The sequence below is a fragment of the Choloepus didactylus genome, chromosome 6 (genome assembly GCF_015220235.1).
Source record: "Choloepus didactylus isolate mChoDid1 chromosome 6, mChoDid1.pri, whole genome shotgun sequence".
In the NCBI taxonomy this organism is placed as follows: Eukaryota; Metazoa; Chordata; class Mammalia; order Pilosa; family Megalonychidae; genus Choloepus; species Choloepus didactylus.
Window position 1 is genome coordinate 24,550,075 of NC_051312.1, and position 9,170 is coordinate 24,559,244.

Below are 9,170 nucleotides of genomic sequence, written 5' to 3' on the forward strand. Positions count from 1 at the left end.
AGACTAAAATAGAAGCTTTGCACAAATTAAGTATCACCACCCCATTTCCACTCCCATTTCAATCCTCTGGTAATCTATATTCTAGATTCTAATTCTATGAGTTTGCTTATTATAATTAGTTCGTATCAGTGAGATCACATAATATTTGTCCTTTTATGTCATCCTTATTTCACTCAACACTATTTCTTCTAGTTACATCCATGTTGTCACATGCAACAGGAATTCATTCCTTCTTACAACTGAATAATATTCCATCATATATTTTGTTTATCCATTCATTGGTTGATGGACACTTGGGTTGCTTCCATCATTGGGAAATTGTGAATAATGCTGCTTAAAAATATGGAACACTTCAGAATTTGCATGTCACCTTGCTCAGAGGCCATGCTAACTTTCTTTATCATTCCAATTTTAGTGTATGTGCTGTCAAGGTGAGCACCCACCACTAGATTTTATATGAATGGAATGACTATTTCTTAAATCACTGAGACTTGGGGTTTCTTTACTGTAGCAGCTAGACTTATTTTAACAAACACTTATTTAAATAATGTTTTTGAATATTTATAAACTACCTTGAGCCTTCTGTGACATGTATTTATTATACTGTTAAGGTAAGAACTAAGTCCTGTGAGTTGTGAGTCTGTTGTATGGTTCAGAATGCACAATTTAGTAAAAAGAAAAAAAGGAAAAAGAAGCATAATTCATATATTTCAAAGTGTTTTCCTGTTCTTCCACTCTATATCCTAGAATATTGTAATTTTGTTAATTTTGTGCAGTTTTGAAATTAAGCATTTAAAGAAGGTCTCTAAACCTAACAAGTTCAATGGGCAAAAATAGCAAAATCAAGTGGCAGTTGTAACTGGGTTGTGTAGCTGCAAAATAATAGGATAAATTCTATACATGTTATTCAAACAAAATATTAATATTTTACCTGAAACTTTACATCTAAAAGAAAATTGCCCTATTCAAAATTCTTTGGACTTAGTATAGTTAATTTCAGCAATAATGAGTTCAATCAAATTGTGTTTGATAAGTCTTGTTTGGTAGTTGTTTTCAGAATATGGACTGTCTTCCTGAATACAAATCAGTAATGCAATTATTTAATTCTTGAGAGGTATTCAAAACAAATGTGGCAGAATTACTTTTGAAAATTCCTTAACCTTCTGCAGCAAGTGAGTAATGTAAAAGATAGTGAGAAAAACAGGACTGTTCAACACACCTGCAAATGCTAGCTAAGAAATACCAAAAGTTATTGTAAGGTAATACCTAGTTCATTATCAGGAAAGAAAAATGCTTATCAACTAAAGAATGAAAAGAGGAGAAACTAAGATGGCAGCTGTGAGATGGGGCAAAAATACACCTCCATGAAAAACACTAGATAAAAACCAGAGGGTGACCCAGAATACTGATTGCAATGATGTGCCAGCTGGATGAGGTCTTCTAGTTTCACAGAGGATGTATACTTGGTGAAACTGGGAGTCGGCATTCTGAAATGAGTGAGTAAGCTGGCTGGAAGACCCACAGCCACATGGCAGTCTGAGAAAGCCAGGGTTTGGCATTTGGAGACCAATGGGCTCTTTTTAAAAAAACATGGAAAAACCCAGGAGCTGCTGCATCTGCAATACTGGGAACCACAAAGTAAAACATAGCAAGAGAGGGCTGGGCCAGCCTCTCGGTGTCTGGCCTGGAAGACAACCCACCGCAGATACCCTTGGGGCTGGGGGAATGGAGGGGGGAGCCAGAAGCAGAAAGAAATCCCATGGCTAGCAGCTGGCTTCCCGGAGGGCTGGATAAACTCCTGCCCGGGGCTATGACTACAGCCCAGAGCCCCACCAGTTGTCCCAGAGCTGGGAAGCAGGAACTGTGCGAGGAGGGGGGTGTGGAGATGCCCTGTTTGCCCATCTTTGCATCAGGCTGGAAGAATCCCTGCATGGCCCAGTGGCCTGGGGCTTCCCTTAAGGGATAGCATGCACTGGTGACATAGCATGGCATTCCCTCAGCAGAGGTCCTGGAGGATCATGGCTGGGCAGGGGGAACTGCTTGGGGAACCCAGGGACACTATGACAAGTCTGGTGGTTTGTGGATGGTGAGAGAGAGGGTCTGGGGCTGTAATGAAATGAAGGCTTGGACTCTTGCAGCAGCCTTGAATCCCTGGGAACCTGGGGGTTTTGAATATTAAAACTGTCCTTCCTCCCTGGCCACCCTTACACATGCCCCACATTCAGGGTGGATGGCTCCAGCAACACACACAAACTGATTTCTCCAACTGAACCCCACAAGAATCATTTCCCCACACACCATGGGGACAAGGTGGAGAACTGACTTGAGGGGTATAGGTGACCCACAGACACCATCTGCTGGTTAGTTAGAGAAAGTGTACACCACCAAACTGTTTCTGAAAAATTAGATTAGTATTTTTTTTTTTTTTTTTACAACTTGAAAGAACCCTATCAAGCAAAGCAAATGCCAAGAGGCCAAAAACAACAGAAAATCTTGATGCATATGATAAAACAAGATGATACGGAGAATCCAACTCCAAACACACAAATCAAGATATCGGAAGAGATACAGCACCTAGCACAATTAATCAAAGAACTATAATCAAGGAATGAAAACATGGCAAAGGATTTAAAGGACATCAAGAAGACCATGGCCCAGGATATAAGCAACATAAATAAGACCCTAGAAGAGCATAAAGAAGACATTGAAAGAGTAAATGAAAAAATAGAAGATCTTATGGAAATAAAAGAAACTGTTGGCCAAATTAAAAAGATTCTGGATATTCACAATGCAAGACTAGAGGAAGCTGAACAACATCTCAGTGTCCTAGAAGCCCACAGAACAGAAAATGAAAGAACAAAAGAAAGAATGGAGAAAAAATTGAAGAAATTCAAATGTATCTCAGGGGTATGATAGATAAAATGAAACATCCAAACCTAAGACTCATTGGTGTCCCAGAAGGGAAAGAGAAGGGTAAATGCCTAGAAAGAGTATTCAAAGAAATTGGGGAAAACTTCCCCAACCTTCTACATAATATAAATACACAAAGCATAAATGCCCAGTGAACTCCAAATAGAATGAATCCAAATAAACCCACTCCAATACATATGCTGATCAGACTGTCAAATACTGAAGAGCAGGAGCAAGTTCTGAAAGCAGCAAGAGAAAAGCTATTCACCACATACAAAGGAAACAACATAAGACTAAGTAGTGACTACTCAGTGGCCACCATGGAGGTGAGAAGGCAGTGGCATGGCATATTTAAAATTCTGAGAGAGAAAAATTTCCAACCAAGAATACTTTATCCAGCAAAACTCTCCTTCAAATTTGAGGGAGAGCTTAGATTCTTCACAGACAAACAAATGCTGAGAGACTTTGCCAATAAAAGACCTGCCCTACTTCAGATTCTAAAGGGAGCCCTACCAACAGAGAAACAAAGAAAGGAGAAAGAGATATAGAGAATTTTAACAGAAGTATATAGTACCTTACATCCCAAATCACCAGGACACTCATTTTTCTCTAGTGATCACAGATCTTTCTCCAGAAGGGACCATAAGCTGGAACATAAAACAAGCCTCAATAAATTAAAAAAAAAATTAATATACTCAAAGCACATTCTCCAACCACAATGGAATACAAATAGATGTCAATAACTTTTGAACTGTAACTCCACTATTTACTTCCTACATGATGTAAAATGCACAAACTCTAATGACAAATCAGTGGGTTTGAACTCAATGTAAAATATGTAATTTTAGACAACTATATAAAGGTGGATGAATGGAGGAGTATAGGAACATAGTTTATGTGTTCTATTGAAGTGAAGGTGGTATCAAAGAAAAACAAGATTGATATGGTTTTAAGAGGTTAATTTTAAGCCCCACAGTAAACACAGAAATTATCAGGGAATATAACCATAGAGATGAAAAGTAGAGTTTGGGTTAAGAGAAATGGGGGAAGGGGCAATGGGGGGGGGTTAAGAAATGAGTGTAGGGTTGCTGTTTGAGGTGAAGGGAAATTTCTAGTAATGGATGATGGGAAAGAGCATTACAGCATTCTAAATGTGATTAATCCCACTAATGGAAGGCTAGGGAGGGAGTGGAATGGGTAGATTTAGGCCGTATGTATGTCTCCACAATTGGAAAAGAAAAAAAGACTGTCTAAATACATGACAATTGAATGCCAAGGATGAACATGGATGGGATTGGAGGATAGAGGACAATTGGCTCTAAGGGACACAGTTGAGACATAAGGAAAAGGAAATATAGAATGTAAGCTTTGTATCATTGTTGAATCTCTTGTACTTCTTTGCTGTGCTTAATGGGATTGCATAAAAGAATGTTCTTGTTCATGGGAAGTGTATACGTGAATTATAGTACATGTTCAAGGATGTGTGCAGCTAGCTCTCATATGTTCAGAAGACAGAGCAATAGATGATGGATGATAGGTAAGGAGAGAGGGAGGGAGGGAAAGAAATAACAATGTGACAGCATGTTAAAGTTGGTGGATTGAGCTATTGGGGGAGGGGGTCAGGTTATGATGGAATTCTGCGTATGGGCTTAATATTGGTTTTGCAACTGTTCCTATAACTTTGAATTTATTTCAAAATAAAAAAAAAGTAAAAAAAAGAATGAAAAGAAACCTGCAAATATGGAGGTCCTGGGTTGATGCCATGACTGCCCAAAGGAATTTTCAATCACAGAAATTTAGACCTTGTGATACAGAACTAAAAGAGGAATGGGGAATGATTATGTATACACAGAGTGTAGATGGAGACAAATGTAGTGTAGACACTTGAGGTTTAAGTACTCAGTGAAGAATATCTTAGAAAAAGTCACTGACAGATTGCAATACGATGGCAGCAATAACAAAACAAATGTTCACACCCCAAGGATCCACATTGAAGGACTTAATTCATTTGTATATATGAGTGCAGGTCACTGATCAGGAAAATAGTTCCAAAATTCAACAAAGCTCAACAAAAGTAAAGCATATTTATTTGAATGATGCTGCATCTGCTTTACAAGATGTTAGAGAAACAAGGATTTTAACCATTTTTAGGGTTAAAAGCTGTCAATTTGGTCCAAAAAAATTAAAAATCTGATATGTTGCAAACAATGTGCAGAGACTGTAAAATCTGTATTCATTGTGTAAGTGGTATTCAGAGTCTTCAAGATATGATTGTCAGTGTTTAGGTTGATTCTCTGTGGTAAATGTCATAATTAATAGTGTCCAAAAGGAGATGCAAACCAAATACTGTTTAAGTTAACTGAAGGAAATATCTCAGATGGTTTGAGGATCTGGAAATGTTTTTTAAAGTAAGTGGCATCTAATTTGACTCTAGACATGTATTTGTGATTGTACCAGGTGGAAACCACAACTGCCCGGGAAGGCAACTCCAAATTGGAGAATATTGCCCAAACCTAAGGAGGAGAGGAAAAATAGACCCAGAATTTTATACAATTAGTGTAGTATTGCTCTAATTGGCAATAGTTTTCTACATTAAACTACAAATGACTTTTTCTATACCCTTTTCAGAGATATTCATAACTTAAACAAATGTTGAGCCTAGACTTGGTTTCTCCTTACTCTAAATGTTACTGGTTATTAAGACAAATTGATTTCCCTAAAACATTTACTAGGCATCGACAACATTTGAGCCATTTCTTTAGGTGCAAAAAGTCTAAGGTGTTCCTAACTCACCCATTTGGCACTTTGCTACTCTGTTTCCACTTCTGATTTTCTGAAGGTGAAATGTTGCATAAAACCAAAGATAAACTTCCTGGTGAATTTCTCCAACTTCTGTTCTGGTATTTTCCTTCAGACACTGTGTACTCAGAAAAAAAATGCAGCAGGAGTTACTTCTTTAAAGTTATATTCTTTTAGAATATTCCTTTCTAAAACCTGCTGCAGGATGGTGGCACCCAAGATGATAATGTAGCTTCTGCTACAAACAGGGTGTTTATTTTGGGGCTTGTAATATAAAGACTTATTCCCAAGAGAATTTCAGACTCTTGAGGCTGGTTTGAATGCACAGTGTTGAGATTCCCAATTGAGACCTTATTTTATTTTCTTTTTTAACTTTCAAGTTTCTCTCCTTTGGGATAGTGCCTTGTTTGCATTCATGAACTTAGGGACTATCTCTGGTTTGGGATTCTGAAAACATGGCTTGGATTCCTGGATCTTTTGCTTCCTCTAAACTTCAGTTTTCTGATCTGTAAAATAGGTCCAGTGACACCAGGCAAGGCTGGGTTGGTGATGTTATAAAAGCAAGGAAGGAATACTCATGCATGTACACTATGGACTCAGAGCACTTTGTAAATGAAAATGTTTATCATTGTTAGAATTCTACAAATCCAAATACTTACTTTGCTGCTGCAGCTGTTATCTTTGTCACATGCTTCAAAGATTTTTCCAAAGACATAATTGAAGCTTCTGTCCCCAGCATCAGTAAAGAAAGATAGTCACATGCTTTTTGAACTTAGTTCCATCTATGCCTCACTTTGTTAATCCCCTGCTCATTTGCAGAAAGACTTTCACAGGCATTACCCTGTAGTTCTGGACCATCTCTTCAGAGAGCTCTTTTAGTATCCTGCATGAACTCAACTGCCAAGTGACTCCATGGAATTGAATACCTTCTATCCAGTGGTATAGATGCCCAGCAAGGAGTCTGACTGAACCCTAAATTAGCTTGTCTTAAATTTATAGTTTATTTTGTTTTCAATTATAATTGGTGATCTCCCAGTGGTGGTCTTAAAGTATGAAATGGCTGTCTTCTTTGATCTTCTTTCCAGGGGGACATGTTGATGAGACTCTATGGCAAAGGGGTTTAAATCATGAACTCTCAGTCATTTTGTCTTGGTTCAAATCCTTTTCCACTGCTCATTAAATGTGTGAACATGTCCCACTTATTGAACCTCTTTGGTATATCAGACTTAGGTTTCATGGGTTTAAGTATTGAATCATTCATTCACTTATTTAATTAATGTTTACGAAGTACCCACTACATTTGAATTGTTCCCTGAATTTCTATCAAGCACTAGGCACAGTTCTAGTTGTGCTTTTATTGACTAAATGCTGAGTCTACTAGAATGCAATCCAGGCTGAACTTGGTGGTAATCAGAGCTGCTTAGCATGTGTCACCTCATGAAACATCCCACCATATTTTACCACTGACTGTTCACAGTTAAACTTGCTCCAAGTCACAAGCATGCCTGAGGGGAAATTAAAATTCTCAGTTTGAAAATTAATGAAGCCTTTAGTTTTTCTTTCCCAGTAATGTTTTCCATACCTGCTGTGTCAGTTTAGATATATTATGTCCCCCAGAAAAAGCCATGTTCTTTGATGCAATCTTGTGGGGGCAGATGTATAGTGTTGATTAGGTTGGAATCCTTAGATTGAGTGTTTCCATGGAGATGTAACTCAATCAACTGTGGGCAAGACCTTTGATTGGATAATTTCCATGGAGGTGTTACCCCACCAATTCAGGGTGGGTATGAATTAAATCACTGGAGCCACATAAAAGAGCTGACAAACAGAAGGAACTCAGAGCAGCTGTGAGTGATATTTTTGAGATGGCCATTGAAAGTAGACTTTTGCCTGGGAGAAACTAAAAGAATACCCCCAGATGGTTAGAGAGAAACACAAACTGGGAACAAGCAGACATCAGCCACGTACCTTCCCAGCTAACAGAGGTTGTCCAGATGCAAATTGCCTTTCTTCAGTGAAGGTACCCTATTGTTGATGCCTTACCTTGGACAATTTATGGCTTAAGACTGTAACTGTGTAACTAAATAAAGCCCCTTTATAAAAACTAATCCATTTCTGGTGTTTTGCATAATGGCAGCATTAGCAAACTGGAACACATGTCAGCCTTCTAAAAGTGGTCTTTATTCAAATGCCTCCCTATTTTCCAGTTAATTGTATTTTTCTTTCATATGCTCCCTACTCTCCATCCCCATAGTCACTGAATTACTTCATGGTAAGTTTATGACTTTGGCTCAGGATTACAGCAGTAACCTCATAATTGACCTTCTTCTCACTTGTTTCACCATCTTACTAAAATGCTTGTCTGGTGCTGCGTTTTCCTGGAATGAATTCCTTCAAGGACTCCCCATGTCTTTCAGCATTAAGCTCAAACTCCTTGGCCCAACAGACAAGGCCCTCACAATTTGCATACTGCTGTCAGCCTCAGCCTTAGCACAGGCAAACTTCCTCTCCTCAAAGGCATGCTGCTTGCCAAGTCTTGCTACAGAACTCTAGAGGTCTTCATGAAAACTCTTCTATTTGGGCTTAACAAAGACTGAACATGTTGTTTTTCTAACACAGATATCTCTCACACCATAGGATTTGTGGAAATTTAAGACCTAGGAGGCAGCTGCTTTTGTAATAAATCTTTGATTTTCTTCAGATTTCTGTTCTGTTCTGGTCCCCAACTTTTAAGTCATCCAATAAATGGGTTAGAGCAGCATTCTCAAATGTGGTATGTGTTGCCTCTAAAACCCAAAGAGACTTACCAAGATTGTGCCTATTTCTAGTAGTAAGAATTGTAAGCCCTAATACCCTAATATCTAATTAGATATCTAATATCTAATACCCAAATTATTCTTAGGGAGTTTCTCTTTTAGTAGTTCCATGTCTGCTATGGCAGATCTAGTGGCTTGACAGAGTGTTGCAGTATCAGAATCTCCTGGGAAGCTTTTTAAAGTTCAGCATTTTAGATGTACTGAATCCAACTCTAGGAACTGCTCTCAGAGATGTGATCTTTTAAAGAGTCTCCAGGTGATATTGATGCAGCCAGTACAGTTTGACATTTGGGTAACATGGACATGGTCCACATGATAGCTTCTTTTGGGTATTATTTACTAAAAATCTACTGTAAAATGACACTCAGCACTAGGTGTAATGGAGCTACAAATTTTGATGATGGGGTCTCCATAAAAGCTTGTTTACATCATGCCCATTTAAACCCTGTTATCATTATTGGTGAGGACATCAGAGTTCTGCTTCTTGTTTCTCTCTTGTTTGTTACTTTCTGGATCCTTTCTGGGTCATCCAGAGTAGAGAGTAGCAAGATATTGGACAAGGTGTGTGTATTGGTCAAAGTTGAATTCAAGAAAGGGAACCATATAAGGTATTTCTAGAGAAAGAGATTTAATAAAGAGAATTTT

General features: G+C 38.3%; 1 non-coding gene across 1 annotated transcript; it reads right to left on the minus strand.

The window, feature by feature from the left end:
• Positions 1-336: 336 nt before the first annotated feature.
• On the minus strand, positions 337-439 carry LOC119538895. The gene has a single exon (XR_005217681.1). It is a non-coding gene; the product is annotated as a U6 spliceosomal RNA (small nuclear RNA).
• Between the last annotated feature and the right edge of the window lie 8,731 nt (positions 440-9,170).